At 33.4% G+C, this 16496-nt stretch overlaps 1 protein-coding gene across 1 annotated transcript in view; it reads left to right on the top strand.

The window, feature by feature from the left end:
* The window catches only part of LOC142981859 (uncharacterized), a 121776-nt gene that overhangs the window by 104031 nt on the left and 1249 nt on the right, over positions 1-16496 (top strand). The window lies entirely within an intron of this gene.

Raw genomic sequence — 16496 nt, 5'->3', positions numbered from 1 at the left:
TTTAGCGGGTTTTTTATTGTTTTGCTTTTTTTTGAAAGTGATAAAACACAATGTTTGTACCTAGTAATATTATCAAAATTCAAATTAAAATTCAAATTCAAAATTATTTATTGCAACAAACATGGTTCAGAGTTCTTATTTATAATACAGTTTCACATATTTGGCCGTTATAGGGACGCTGCCCCCGCCGCCGCGGCCGGCCCGTACCGTGCCGCAATACTAATATCGTGATATCTCCTAAACTATATGTCTAAATAACACACTGTAAACTGCAAAAATAATCTAAATTAAATGCTCGTGATGATGAACTTACTTATTTTGATAAGGATATATGTATTATTGGTTATATCACCAGTTAAACATCACTCAACGAATTAAATGTTTTTTTAATACAGAAAAGTAGTTTTTGTGACTTAAATAAAAAAGCTGGATATATGTCATCGCGGACTTTTTTGTACAACTAATAAAGACCAATGTTTTTGCTATACATTGTTCTTACTTGTATCCAACGGTATAAGCGGCGCACGCACAAATGCAATCTTCAATTAGATTTTTTTTCTGACTTCTTGGACATAAATCGCTATAACTCAGCTAATATAGTTTCAATGTATTTCAATTATATATAAAAACCTGTCGGAGAAAATACTCTTTCTATTAGTGAAAACCGCATCAAAATCCGTTGCGTAGTTTTAAAGTTTTATGCATACGAAGGGACTACAGACAAAATGGGCGACTTTGTTTTATACTATGTAGTGATGTACTAAAAGTTTCTGCCTATAATACGAGCTCTTTTATCTGCCAAATCTGCCAAAAATTTGAACTTGTCTGGACTGCGTTTCGTAAGTTCGGTAATTAAGTCATAAAATATCCAGTCTAACATAGTTCAAATCCAAAAGCTAATGATGTTCCATAATTACCGGTTATAAGTATTAAACTAATTGCTATTTTATAAGTGGCTTTTAAACTAGTATTTAAAAAGAAAGAACAGTTAAAATAGTGGCCCAGAGCGCTTGTCAGCTCTTTTCAGTGACTCTTCATTGAAAGCTGATGGAAGATATGAGGTTATCTATCAACTATCATAACGACTATCATAAGGCTGAATGAGGACTAAAAGTAGGAACAAAAAATTTGATTTCAATTAATATTCCGCAGTGTACAAACCTAACAAAAATAACATGGTTTTCTTAATATTATAATGTAACGAGTCTTACACACGATTGAAAATTAAAGGTTAAAATACCTTATTTGTTTTCTTAACAAAATATCTACAGTGCTTCGTCTCACTGTGTCCCACCCTTACATGTTGAATAATTATCCTATTATGTATCGCATCCTAAGCAGATAGCTCTATTTGTGAGCGTTTCTTTGTTTTTCTCAACGATAATAACTTTCCGTGAATAACTACTGGCATCAGCAGTTTTGGGACACCTTGGATAAACATCAACGTAATACTTGTAAATCATACCTCATTGCCATCTACAGGCAATGAGGTATGATTTACAAATATACGTTTCTTTAGTGACTGTGGCGCAGTGGTTAAGGTGGTAGTCACACTGTAAGTAACGCCCCAATATGTTGTGTGATTAAGTTATAGTCAGTTTCGGCTTGAGTTAATTTTGGACTTTGTATGATGTGAATATCTACGGGGAATAAAATACTTAAGGCTTTTTTTAAAAGAAAATATTTATTTTTATAATTATTTACCAGCGAGCGTATCCCGTAACTCAGTTGACAACTAGTGTACGTCAACTTGATGGTCACTAATCACTACATTGCTGCTTTAACGTAATGTGTTAATCACTTTAATCTAATGGAGAAAACAATGTACAGCATAGTGGCTTTATAATCGTTGTTAACTGAAATAAGTAAACCCCCTGATGCGAAATTTACTGCTTTATATGTATTCATATGTATTTATCAAGTAGGTAAGCTAGCTAATTTTTTTCATTAAGTAATTATTACTAGTCAATCAATATCAAAACAAAAGATAATCAGCCCGGTCACTAAAATAACCCCTTAAACCATAAAAAAGTAGGTCCACAACACATCAACCGCAAATACAAGATAAAACGAATCTTCAGAACAAAGCGGGTAGAACGAAAAAATATTAAAAACTTTCCTTTCAAGAACTTATAACACCCTTTGCGGTGAAAGGTTGCAACTCACAAAACAATAACTGAGCGAAAAAAAAACTTTATTTTTTAAACACCCTACTTAAACAAGACAAGTCTCTCATGCCACAAAAAAACACAATCCCGGCCCTAAATGTTCACAAAAATATTTCAGATATTTAACAAATGGTTACCGCTAACGATGTCCTTTAATATTTCGAATATAAAATAAAAAATCCTCTTTTGTCGGTCGGCGAGTGGGAACTTTTTTTCTGTATTTTGAAACTGCGGTCTGTTTGACGAGAGGAAAAATGCGCGTTTGGCCCACGGAAAACTTTTTTGCGGTAAGAAAAGGTTGTCTACTGTTCTCTGTTTGTACAGTTTTTTAAACGTTAAAAAAGTGATGGTTCCAGTCTTTGATGTGAATCGACAACAATTTTACTGGAAATATTTTCTAGAGACCATTTTTGAGGTCTGACTGACTGAACATTTCGGAGTTTTCAGACCTTTTTTTCGGTTGAAAAATGTTACTGAAATTGTTTGATATTTTATTTGTTAACAAACTCACAGAGGTTTCATTTGGAGGTCGAAATAAAACCGCGATAAAATTCACTAAAGGTTTTAACAAGCATCAGAAATACCACTCAGAGATTCTTATTCAAATGTGCTTTATATATAACTGCTTACAAGTTTAAATAAAAATGATAAAGGATCATGCATCGATATATGGTTAGTCAGGACAGTCCAAAACTTTACTTTTTTCTAACAAATACAATTACCGTGGTGTCCTAAAATCATAAACTTAAGAGTAAAGCCAAGGTGAAAAAAATATTTTTTGTTAATTTCAATAGCCATCTTCCATTTTTTCTAATTAGTATCTTTTTATTTCAGAAATTTACTCAAAATAAAAAAAAACAGAATATCAAAATCTTTGAACGAAATACCAGTCTACAAATCAAATCCAAAATTCAGCTAATCACTTTACATTTTCACCAACCATTTAACATTAAACGTTAGAATTCAATGAGCTATCAGCATCTGCCCCCGGGGTACGTTCTATGTTCGGTGCACGTGCATTGTCATGTGCGATGACAATTGCAATGAACAACAGGTGGTGAGGATCCGATATGTGCTGTGTTTGATAGGGACTACTGGAGCCAGTGGGCAGGCGAGTAGATAGATTGATTTTGTAAGTTGGAATTTAGGTGGGAAAAGAGTTCATACTTAGCTATTTTCAACTAAAATTCCATCTGAATTTGATATTCCAACTTGGTTAAGTAAAGACTAGACTGATACTGAGACTAGATTTAAGCAAGATTATCAAGTAATTACTAGAAAACAAACAATATTTTTAACTATAGTGTGTAGAGTATTATACCTCTAGTAAAAAGGTGACTCTATTAGGTTAATAAGAAAATATATATTTGTTACGCTTTTCTTAAGTTAACCTTAGAACATTATTTGTTCTTTTATTTCACGAACTTTATATCTATTTGTGTAATAAAAAATTAGAAACATGGGTCACAGAGTCGATATTAGGCTCAATGTCTTTGTCAAATTAGTGGAAACGGCTGTTTTATTTTGGTTTAACAGTATTTTTTATTGTCTAAAGTCTGGGGAAAAGCTTAAAAAATATGCAGAATGTTTTGATTCAATATGTTAGTTAAGAAATGAATGTAAAAACACACTTAACACAAAACAAAATCAAAATCTATTATCCTAATCGTATATTCAAGTGACTATCACAATCTAAACACAGCATATTACCATCTAATTCTCAGAGGAACGCGACAAGGACATAACGTTACAACTAAGTTGGAACTACCTCTGATTTGTTAACACTTACTCAAATTTAAACAGACTAACACTTGGATCTGAGACCGGTTTCAACTGAGATTGAGAAATGAATTTTGAATTGTATTTGTTGAAGTGTGATATGGATGATTGGTTTTAGGAATTGAAGCTGTTGTAGCGACTTGGATATCATTTGTGGTTACTGTTGGTATAATTTTACTTTATATCCTGATTCTTGGAATGTAATTAACAACAGCTGCGCGGATCGATCTCTAAGGTTAAGCCACGCTTGCCGAGGTTGTTCTGTCGATTGGTGACCATCTTATACATATCGAGTTCCGCCGTGATTCGGAAGGCACGTTAAATTGTGGGTCTCGGCTGTCATTTTAAAAGATCTTTGACAGTCGTTAACAGTAGTCAGAAGCTTGAAAGTCTTACAACCTTACCGAAGGGTATTGTGTTATTGTCCAGGTAACTGGCTTGTGGAGGTCCGATAAGCAGTCGCTCCACGTAAAATACTGGTTTCCAGCTGCATCCGGTGAGTCTGGAAGCTGATTCCAACATGGAAGAAAGACTGGGCTTATGATGAGTTAGTTTGACAGTCTCTATGTTTGGCTTTTATTGATATCAGTAAGTTTAATAGAATACGGAAATTATAAATAACGTACTTTAGCTTAAAATACCTGACGTTTCAGGGCATGTTACACTGGCCGTGGTTGCAGGCTTAGCCAGCCAGTATGATAAACATGCATCGCGACAGTTTATAAGTTATCAATGCTTAGTTTATTTGATAAATGTCAGTAGAATGGAAGTTTGTAACTCGAGAAAGATTTTTACTTGATTTACATTATTGGTGTATCTCGAGAAAGAAAATAGGTAGCTTTTTGGTTTACATTAATAGCGTTTCAATGTGCTAAAAAGTGTAAATAAAGTTACAGGTTAGAGAATCACAAGATTCAGGATTTGATTCTTCGATTGATTAAAATGTTTTTTTTTTATTTCTGAAAAAGACAGTAGGCCAAGAGTCTACTGTCATTAAATAATACAAATTAGTTACTTTAAATCATATTTTTTATTGGATAAATGGCAACAGAATGGCTTTTTTAATAAAACTCGCAGGACTGAAAGGCGTACAAAAAATATGTGTTATGTCACTCCTACATTTATTCATATAGAGATGCACCTGAGAAGCAATAAAACTTCATATCCGAAGTATATTATTACGTAGAAAATAAAATATATAACTTAATGAACACGTATACATTAACTTACTGTAACAAATATGCATAAAAACTAAATTCATTAATCCAAATCGGTTCAACTCAAAATCACTAGTTGCAGTCAATTGAGGCTTTTACTACCACAATATATTACCACCTTCAAAAACCTTAACACCTTAGAATAAAGCTCAAAATTGCTTAACACAACTGCTGATTACAACAACATTTATTCGTAATAAGTGACATAGTTTTTCATGCGATGGATTTGGACTTTATGCCGTTGATTTAAGAGTGGTAATGGTTTGTTTTCACAATGTTATTTTTGTGGTTATTTTGCCTTAATGAACATTTAATAACAGAGTTTTTTAAGGCTCTGTTCGATACGCTCGTCTATACGGTTCAGATGGGACGCTTTAGGCCATTTTTTTGGTACAGAGTAGGTAAGGAATAAGAGAAATTAAGTTTAAAAGCTTAGATTCAACTAAAAGCTTAAAAGTTAAAATATACAACTGACAGATATTTTTTTACAGAATCTTTGAAATGATTTTCTTGTAGTATAATATTATTATTATATTTTTTTAGCCCTTTCTTATGTACCACTGCTGAGCAAGGGCCTCTTATTTATCCTTCCTTAGTTCTATACGATATGTTTTAAGAAAACGGTTAAATCTTAGGATATCTAGATGACAGTTTTTTTTTCACTTGCTTGGTAATTTCTTATGGTATACGTAGAGTCGATACAGTACCACTGCAATGCGTGTTATAGGTTCGACTTCCAACCATGACAATATTTTGTCATTAGGTCGTTAAATTATGATGCGGTGGCTTTGAGCTTCGAAATTACTAAATCAGTTTATTAGTTGTCAACCTTTGCCTATTTGAAATGAGATGACTATGTCTAAGCTATCCCAAAGTATTTATTTTTACATATTAAAGTTACTTTCAGTTGAACCCGAATAACCAACAAATCCATTTTTACCCTTACTTAATAGCGCGGAACTATCCAAAACCCATATGCTATGGAATTCAAAAATACATTATCTAAAATCTTTCGGGTCATATGTTCCATCATTCGCTCCGCATCGCTTCGCATCGCTCCGCTCCGCGGTCGGGTGGCGCCGCGTGTAATTTTTATCGTTGGTGCCACATCCACATCTGAAACTTCGGATTAATGATCCGCCGCGTCTAGTCATACGGTTCCGCTGAATGCCGTAAAAACGCTATGCGCAATTCAGTTTTGTTACTCATGTGGGAAGGTGGGGATGTGGTGGTTTTCGCGAGTGAAAGCACATAATATTCAATATTGAATTTCAAATTTCTACGGTTTGGCTCTTACTTCATTTGATTGCTTATAATCATCAATCAATCCTTTTTATTTTAGGTCAGTGTCGTCAGTAAGTTTGAAGTCTACAAACTCTTGACTATTATGTGTGCTCAAGGCCGACTGATTGTTATGTATAATCCCGTCATCATATTCGAGGTCCATCCAACAGTAGAATTGGGATACGTTAAAAAGCTTGTTTTACTTTTCACTAAAACTTTCTACATTTTTCTCTTAGAGTCTTAACTATTAGCATTGCGAGAGCGTAAAAATCGGCTTTATTTACTGGGAAATTAAAAATGACACTTCGTCAAAATAATTTCCTGTACACGAATTTCACCAAACTGTCCTTACTTTCAATTAGCTATCTATCTATCCAAAATAATCTATAACCTAAAAATCATTTTGCCAGCAACAACCATATCTAAATTGTCCCACATCCTCGTCATCCGACCTTTAATTGCTCTCATCTTGATACGGGTGCTATATCGAGCGGGAAAATGGGTTTTTCGCTGTGAACGCTAGCAACTTTGTACCAAAGCATTATCGGATTTGTAGCATGTTAGCAGTTTTGTACCTACAAGTACCAACTGACATAGTTGTGTGATTGGAGTTTATGCGATCATATTTATGATTTGTAGTTGAATTTTATTTGTGCGTTCGTCTCTCTGTATAATTTTATATACCTACATACTTTCACAATATTGTGGAGTTTATCTTTTTTTTTTCTTTTTAAATATAGCTTTATCTACACATAATCCCCTCAAGAAGTATCTCTGCGGTCTTTGTATCCAATACTCTATTTCCATATACAGGTTCTGTATATGGAAATAGAGCCTGCAAATCATATTCGAAATAAATATATTGCCATAAAATCATCACCTGTGATCTACTTTATAGGTGCCGAAAAACTAATGAGTTTTGATTACTCTCTCCCTGTAGACAATTAGCAATTAAACAATGCATCTGCCAATTCTCACTAAAAAGTGGTAAAAAGTTGTACTTTCTTAATCGATAACTAACCAATGCCTGTGGTAATTGAACCCGCGACATACCACGGTAACAGCTATGTGACTTACTTCGACCACTCACATATTCTGGGACCGCCATCATTTTAGGTTCATCGGTAAAGTATCACTAAGCAACCCATCTACAACCGACCCGCATCCTAGACTGCTTACTATAATAACAGGTGTCTATTTACCAACAGGTGTACTTTCTGTAAATACTAAATAGCAATTAAACAAACATATGAGTCAATTAAAATAATTCATCTTCGTCGTTTAGCTAGTAATTTGCGTAAAACAGATGTTTATTACTACTGTGTGGTCTCCATTTATATGGAGTTTTTATGTACTTAGATTATTAGTAAGTGATACTAACTATTAGTAATTGATACTTGTGTAACTGTGTTTTTATGGCCAACCTGACAAGGACTAAACCCTCCCTCATTATGAGAAACCCTACCCTACCCTATGGGTAAGTTATGAAATACCTTTTAATTTGACGTAATGATCTAGGTTATATCTAACTAATCCATTAAATTGTATTTTAAAGGATTAGCAAGTTTTTACAGTTTTTTTGTGTGCTCCTAATTTCAAATTAGTTAAAGACTAGTATGAATATGTTTTTTAAAAAAAATAATGTATGTTGCATTTCAGGTTTTATTTCTCCATGCTAATTTCATTAATATTAGTACATCTATTGGATAGTAAAATCGTAACAAACAGACTTATGCATTTATAACATTACATTCAATTGACAGCTGCAACCAACATTTTCACGCATCAATATTTTAAAGTCATTAACAAATTAGTACCTAGAACCAAAAAATCAAAGATTAATGAACCAATTTGATCTGCGCGTTAGCATCAAAACTAAAAATATTTGGGGCAATTAAAACACGGTCAGTTTTTTGTGTAAAAGAGACAAAAAATGTTCGTGACGCCTGAAGGTACATGGGATCGCCGCGTGCGCATTTCTGAATAATTATACGGCGTTAACGGATCGTGATTGAAAGGTCTTCAGATTTTGAAATAGAGTAGAGTGAGAGACAGAGCATTCCAAGTATGGAAGAATAGGTTAGTTTGTAAGATCTACAATAGAAACAATAATATGCTTTCAGAGAGTAATTGCAGAAGAAAACAGTAAAATTATATTTTTTTTGAGGAAAACAAGAAGTGGAAATAAGTATAAGAAAATACAAATCATATCGAACTGGAATACATAGTCACATAATCTTAACTATCTAGCTGTTGATCATAGAACAGCATAAAACAATTTGTTCATTAAAACGGGCAGAGATACCCCTAAGAGGATGAACTCTATGGAAAAGAGAACTTAGACAGAGCACGCAAGCACTTTTGTATCTGTGTACGGGATCTGTCACCTACATCGTCATGGCACATGTCACATTTATTTTTTTCTATTAACACTATATTCATTTAGGTACTTTCAATATAAACAAAATAAATAAGGCACGCAAATTATTCACAGAGAGAGATAATCTTTAAATATTTTTATTTATCCAACCATCTTATGGACAAGTATGTAAGCGACTTGCAGAAGATAATAATCTATGTATTACCGTATCTCACGTAAACAGGTAAATTTAAATTTTGGCAATAACTCCGACCTGCATCACTCAAAAATCTGCCAAATAAAGATAAACGACAACCAGATAATAAAATACAAAATTTCCCAAAAAATTCTTCTTAGTAACTTTATCAAGGATTTCAATCAATTTTACACAACATTTTACACACTGAAACCAGTAGCAAAGTAACAAACCAGTCTTATAAACCGAGAAAAATATAATCTTTTAAAAACATCAAAATTTCCTCGTCAAGTTTGGATCATGCAATCATAATTGTCTCGTACACCGCATACATAATATTCTAAAACGGGTGTCCAGTTTTCTGTTCCGAGAAAATACATAGTCGTCTCAGAATCGATCGGGCGGAACGTAACGTAACATCTCGCATCTCTTTCTTACGCACGTATATAAATGGTGGTTATTCGAGTGGGAGAGTAACGGATATAATTCCGATTGGTCTATAAACCACGCCCATACGATCGATCTGATAAAAGGAAAACCAGTTGTGCGCGCGCGCAAGCGATTTCAATCTCGTCATGAGTTGATGTTCGTTTCGCGATTACTTGTTGCTTTGTATTTAAAATTATCTTTATTACCTCATCCGTGGGAGTCTTAAATCTTACATTTAAATGTTTATGGCGACATGAGTCATAATTATGGACGTTTATATGTTCAATCGTGAATCTCTAGCACGGTCACCGGTCGTTGACAGTATTGAAGTGGTTTTTCGTTTGAGTTTTTTATCCTGTAATGAGTCATTTCATCACGTATATTAAAGATCATGGTATCACGTATTCAGATATATTGTTGTTTATGAATGCAGGTATACAAATTAGTGTTTAAACAGCAATTTGGATGGAAGACTTCACTTGCGAAGGCCAATATTCTGCAGTGAGATAGTACCTATATATTTTGTACGAGGCTTCACCAAGGAAAAGGCACATAAGATACAACCAACACTTATTTTGATGAATTTAGTGATAGCATAGACTATTTTCGTGTTGGTGCAAAAATAACGGCATCCCTATCTTCTGACAGATAGGCAGCAACCGGTAAAGTATATTAAAGTAAAGTATGTGCACTATACGTGCTGCCAAAGACATTAGATAAGGTTCTAGATCAAGTCTTAAATAAAAGGTAGTATTACCGTAGACAGGAAAGTAAGGCATCGTGAAAAGCTTCCATTGGAACTCCAATTTTTTAGTTAAGCCGGCCTAAAAAGTGACGTATTAAGACAGTACCTATTCATGTGTATGTCAAAATACAATATTTCCATTAGTGACTGCCATAGCATTTAAATAGCTTTAAATTCTTTAAATTATTTGTACCCATTATATGCTTAATAATATTCACTAATTTACTTAACATTTTCATTTTCAATCAATTTTACAAACATACTTTCCGCTACTACTCAACAGATGTCGCTACATACCTTAATCTCAAACATCAACTCTTGCGCATAACACACTAACGCCATCTCTTGACAAATAACGACAACACACGTAGCTAACATTGACCACTTTGATTAGGTCTCCGATATTCGAAGCGATTGGAACCAAATGTAAGTTTTAAAAGGGTCTTCATATACTGGCTATCAATAATTCGATTTTAATAGCACCTGAAGACATTTGATACATTTGTATGATGTGTACAATTACTTTTACAACGAATGATTGCTGAATGATGTCTGATAATTCGTATGGAGAGAGCTTCGAGTTGATTGCGATATTTCTTATAGCGTATATTGATGGCGTCTTGAAATAAGTATATTTATGAGTTCGAGATACAGAGAGACAGGTGATGGATTTTATACGGCGTAAAATAAATAGGTTTTGTAGATTGTAGGTTGTTTTAGTTTAATGTGAGGTTTCAACTGCTATATAGAATATAGATGCAGGTTTTAATGGATCATTTCTATCTATAGTAGCAGTTAAATGAAAATAGGGAATATGCGTAAGATTCAAATAACGCTCAAATATTTTTTTTCCTAAAGTTTATTGCCTAAGAATTGCGTACACGTTAATATTTTTTAATATAATTACGTTTTGAATTAGAAATTATGAAATAAAAAGTGCAAAAAATACGAGAAAAATTCAAATGAGCTGAAACGCAACGCTATTGGTCGGAACGAGTTGTGACGTCAAAGTCTATAATAACAAATAATACTGTTCTCAGTTCTGTGCTGTTAACGATTTAATTCCGTTTTATTGTGATTTGAAGTAAATATTGAAGTTATATTACATTTTTTTCGTAAAAATAAAGTCAAAAGACTTACAGAAAAATGACAGATATTGGTTTCGTCAAAGCACAATCGGACAATCTCCCGAAAATTGATGTGTTTATGATGACCACGTTTTTTGCATCAAACCTGGATTTTACGTCTACTGAAATAAAAGGGGTGAAAGCAGCAAGGTAATTACATAATAAATATTATGTTTATTCGATTCTCCACGCATTATTTAGATAATATTCTTTTAATTTGAGCTATTTTTAAAGGAGATGTTGATACTTCTTTACTAGGAATAGGAAATGGAGATACCGCTGTATTTTTTGTCTTGGCACACAAATTTACATTAACACCTTTACTCCTGTAATAGATTTTACTATTCACTTGAACAGCTTTGTCAACATACATCTTCTCAGTAGATAATGAAGTGCTGCAACCAGCTTCACAGAGGTTTTTCATTTCTATATCTTCTATGTTCACCTGAGATGAAGATGCACTTGTACTTGCTTCCATCTGATCAATTTGTGACAAATCAGTTAGCTTTGTAGTGCTAACACTTTGTTTAGCGGGTGGTACGGATAAAGCTTCTTCAATTATTTCTTTATGTTTTCTCTTTTTGTAAGCTTTTCTCTCCAACGATGGCTGGGTTTCAGTATCCTTTTGACATTGGAATTTGTGAGGTAGGATACCTTTCTTCAAACTTAATACAGTTTTGTGTTTTTCTTGCAAATTCATTATTTTGTACTCAATATAATTAGCTGTATCCTCTTCTAACTGAAAAACAAAAAATAAAACATGAAATTAAATGTGAAACGGATAAATAGTGCATATAAGAGTTTTTAAAATAATATTAGTTTGCAATAGGCATTTTTGTGCACAAATATATTGAAATTCTAGAATTCCGTTCAGTGTCACTGGGTTTCAGTCAGTCAAGTGGTCGTAATTGTACCAAACCTTTGAACATAGGGCCTTTTTCAAGCAAGGTTGTAATGCAAGAGGTTATAATGTGGGCACTAGCAAAGTTTAGCAGATAAATAAACAATTTGTACATAAAATGGAATGAATACTTACGTCGAAATGGTCTTCACAACAATATAAACAAGTTGATGGAGATATCATGTCTCTTTTCATGATTCTACACCATTTTTTCCTTACTGCAGCACCTCTTGGTACAAGAAAAAACACTTTATTTGGTGCATTTTTATTTGTATTTTTACATAAGGGCACGATACAGTACTTGAAAGTTGGTTTACTGCACTCCTGCATTGTGTAATTGAAATAAAACAAAATAATTTCATAAAATAGAGGCCGAAACACGTTTGTAGCTATTCACTAGTTGATTGCTATTGTAGACTTTGACGTCACGTCAAGCGCGCCAAAATGGCGGTCGTTTAAAATGATGAAATTAGCCTACTATTTTAAAACTATTTATTTCGAGCTAAATTTCGTTTTTTTTTTATCTGTTTTTTTTTACGTTCATATAATGATGTAAATTATCATTTAAGAAAATAAAAAAAATACACGCATATTCCCTATTAACAGTTGTGTGTTAAAAATAGCGACGTACTATGATGACAACCTTATTTTGAAGTGAATACCGAATAATGAATTTAAATACAAGCATTTGTCATCCAAATAGTTGACAGTGCCTCGATTCTCTACTACTATCGACTACCGACAACCGAACTGTCATCGAGAAATTTTGTATGAAAATCTGATCAGCGCCTCTGACGGGTGTCGTACGAAACATTTTGGCAGTACATTCTAAATGTCAAAATTTCTATAGCTAGCCGGTTGTCGGTAGCCGATAGTGGTAGAGAATCGAGGTACAGTTCAAAACATGCACATCAGTGACTTTTTGATATGTGTGTGCACAAATGTCATCGGTGTTCTGTACTTAAAGGGAACTTCATTAGTAAACCTGGCCCAGCAGTAGGACAAATAGATGAGAACATTATATCCTATGACGCGTTCAAGACAAAATTAACTACAAAAAATCATCTTAAACAAAGGAAAGCATCGAAACATGAAAAGACCGTTTTCTATTAAACACTCAACATTTACACTACACATACAATCTCTTTAAACAAAGTAAAGCATTAAAACAGCAAAGAAAATTCGATTTTAATAGCATATGCGCGTGACGGCCATATTGCGCTGATATATAGCACCTATTTGAAGTATCAAGTAAGTTATTGATATAACAATGTATACCTTAGATTAAAGCACAGATTTATTGAATTCGTGAGTGAAATTATATGATAGTTGCTCTTCTAGTTTATAGTAGAGTCACGAGCTGAAATATGTATATGATGTTTTATTTTCAATCTGCTTTGTGTCAATGAAATAGTACCTAAACTGATTAGCATTCAAATTAATGATATAGCCAACTTATGGGCTTCCAAAATAACTTACAATCTATAATTATAACTGTTAAAATAAAAAGCAATTATAATGCAGTTTTCATACATAAAATTAAGGCGGTACCTATGCGTAGTTTCAGTTTCTTGCTAGTTCTTAACATGATGGTCTACCCCCTTTACCTTTTGTTAGTGGTCGAATAAGTAAATGTTATGACTATCATAAGTATTAATAACCTAAATTAATGAACTTATTTTATTATGATTAAGCTCCCTCTTAGGCTAAACTATTGAACCAATTGAGATCAAGTTTTGCAAGTAACGTAGGAGAAATATTTTCCAAAAAAGTGTACGGGGGAGCAAAAAGCCTGTCATTTTTTTAGAATCAATGGATTCTAGAAGAATACATCAAGGTTAACCTATATTATCTTCCAACCAAATTCTTCAGCGACACTTAATATATTTTATTACAATTAAACCGAAACCAGCGATATAATCTAATTTATATAGTTATGCTAAATATTTAGCCTTCAAACATGCAAATATAGTTTTTTTTAAAAAACGATATATTTATGTAAATATTATGTCGTGATTATGATATAAAATTGTTTAATAAACGGTTGTTAAATGTTACTTGATATTCCATATATTTTAACTTGAATCGGCAATAGTTTTATCTTCATAGAAACGATCTAAATAGTTTTAATATGTAGTATGTGTGCTATACGTCGTTTATAGCACATAATTTGGTGATTTAAAAGATGGTCATGAGTTTTTTAAGAATTTTGAATTAAATTTTCAAGCTTTTGTCACCCGTTCTAATTAGTAAGAGTAAATATTGGGCTTAAATATTTTTTTGTTAATTATCGTCTGTATTAAGTTTCAAACCTACACTTGGCCAGCGTAGATAAATTTATTTATTTATTGACAATATTGATGTCAAATTAAGTTGTTTCTGCAATCAATGTGTAAGTTTTCAATGTCTTTTTTTTCAAACAAAATTGGTTTTTGTAAAAAGTATGCAGACTATTAAATTCGTTTTAGTTTTACTTCAAGTTTCTCTAAACCTTCGAATTCAACTTCGACGAAGAGTATTTACTTGAAGAAGCGATGTACCTGTTCACTAATAACTTAATCAACTACAAACTACTTACACATCATAACTCCACACCAATCTCTCTTATCAATAGGTAATTTATCATCAATTCTTCACTAATATCGTTACATCAACATTCAAATCCTCGATAAATAAAGATCAGGCCGTCAGTGCCCAATTTGAACCACCATTGTATGGTAACGACTGTAGGCACAAAAGGACTCCAGAGGAAATTGGTCCATAAGTAGCTTCCGTCAACGTTAATTGTTATTTTTAATTTGATGGTGTATTGTTATGGTGTTTACAACATAGACTGTAACATGTAACGTAACGTTTGACACTTGTCCAATGATTTTCCAATAATTTCTTCTAAAAACGCACTCATTCGAGGCTTTTAAGTCAGTCCACGCTATAGAAATTTGTGCTCAGCTCTTGCTCGGCTTCTCTAGCGTAGACGCAGCTCTAGAACGGCGGATTCAGTGCAAAGCTGCGCTGGGTATTAGGAAACCATCATAAGCACAGCTAGGCAAAAGTCTCATCCAAGATTGCCAATTGCAAACCTGAAATCGCGGAACCTTGCATCAAAAACTATTTTGATCGACTCTCAGCTTGTTTCACCATAGAACAACCAATTATAATTTCTAATACACACAACTTCTACGAAGAAAAACAACTCGTCAGATTTGAATCAATAAAAGAAGAATCGACAAAATCGGTCCACCTTCTAAACAAATATAGACTACTGTTCCCCTTTTTTGTTGAAGTTGGTTAAAAAGTAATTGGTGTGATGTCTTGAGCGCAAATTCTCGAGACAGCAGCCAGCATAGGAATCGAATGTTGCATGTTCCATTACCGCTAAACGTCAAAATCTTCATGTTACATTGCGTGCTTCATGCGTACATCTACGTCATCAAGATAGTTACATTATAGAGTCATAACTTAATTGTTCTTTTAAAAGGATGTTAAGTTATAGGAACAGTAATTGGAGATCGTAAATGTTCGTTGACTTGGGGTCTCTTTTAGTAGCTAAACTGTATAATTCGGATGGTTTTATTGCACTTCATAAGAGAAAGTTTATGGATAATTGTCTATACATGTCGTGAGGATCCTTGTATATAAAGATGGACAGTGCAAGGTCCATATTACGAGTTACGTTGCTTTCAACGTAACTTAACTGTACTTATTAAAGAAAAAATCGGAACAAAGTGTGTTATCTAATTTTGCGTGTTTAATTTTAAAAGAAAATCGTTCTTTAATGTATTTTTTTAAAATGATTTTGATGAATTTGCGAGTTAGACTAATCATCATCTACAGCCTTTTTAGAAACACAACCTTTCCGTCAGGGTTAGGTACCAGGCTTTGTTTTGTGGCACTTTATTGTCTACTTTAATAGAGCGAAAATAAATTTGATACATAACTCACAGATGACTGTCACAGTGATCTATTAACGCACGGCAAAATTTTAGCCCGATAAATCCAGTGGTTTGAACCACTGGATGTATCGGGCTGAAATTTAGCATTCAGGTAGATGTAAACTACGTAAGCACTTGCCATGGATTCACGAGTTGCCACTCCAGCCTCTAAGATCATCACAAAACATGACGAAACATAAAAAACTAACGCAATCGAACAAGTTGCCGTTGACGATTTACTTCCTCGCGTGGGCCGACATCGGATTATATTAACGAGATTAGATTGCTCTTAATGTCTGTGAGACAGCTCAGGCGTCGATTGTTATAATTAATGAGTCACGTTGTTATCAGGTCATGTG

The sequence above is a fragment of the Anticarsia gemmatalis genome, chromosome 20 (assembly GCF_050436995.1).
Source record: "Anticarsia gemmatalis isolate Benzon Research Colony breed Stoneville strain chromosome 20, ilAntGemm2 primary, whole genome shotgun sequence".
NCBI classification, from domain to species: Eukaryota; Metazoa; Arthropoda; class Insecta; order Lepidoptera; family Erebidae; genus Anticarsia; species Anticarsia gemmatalis.
This window is presented reverse-complemented; position numbering and strand designations above follow the sequence as displayed.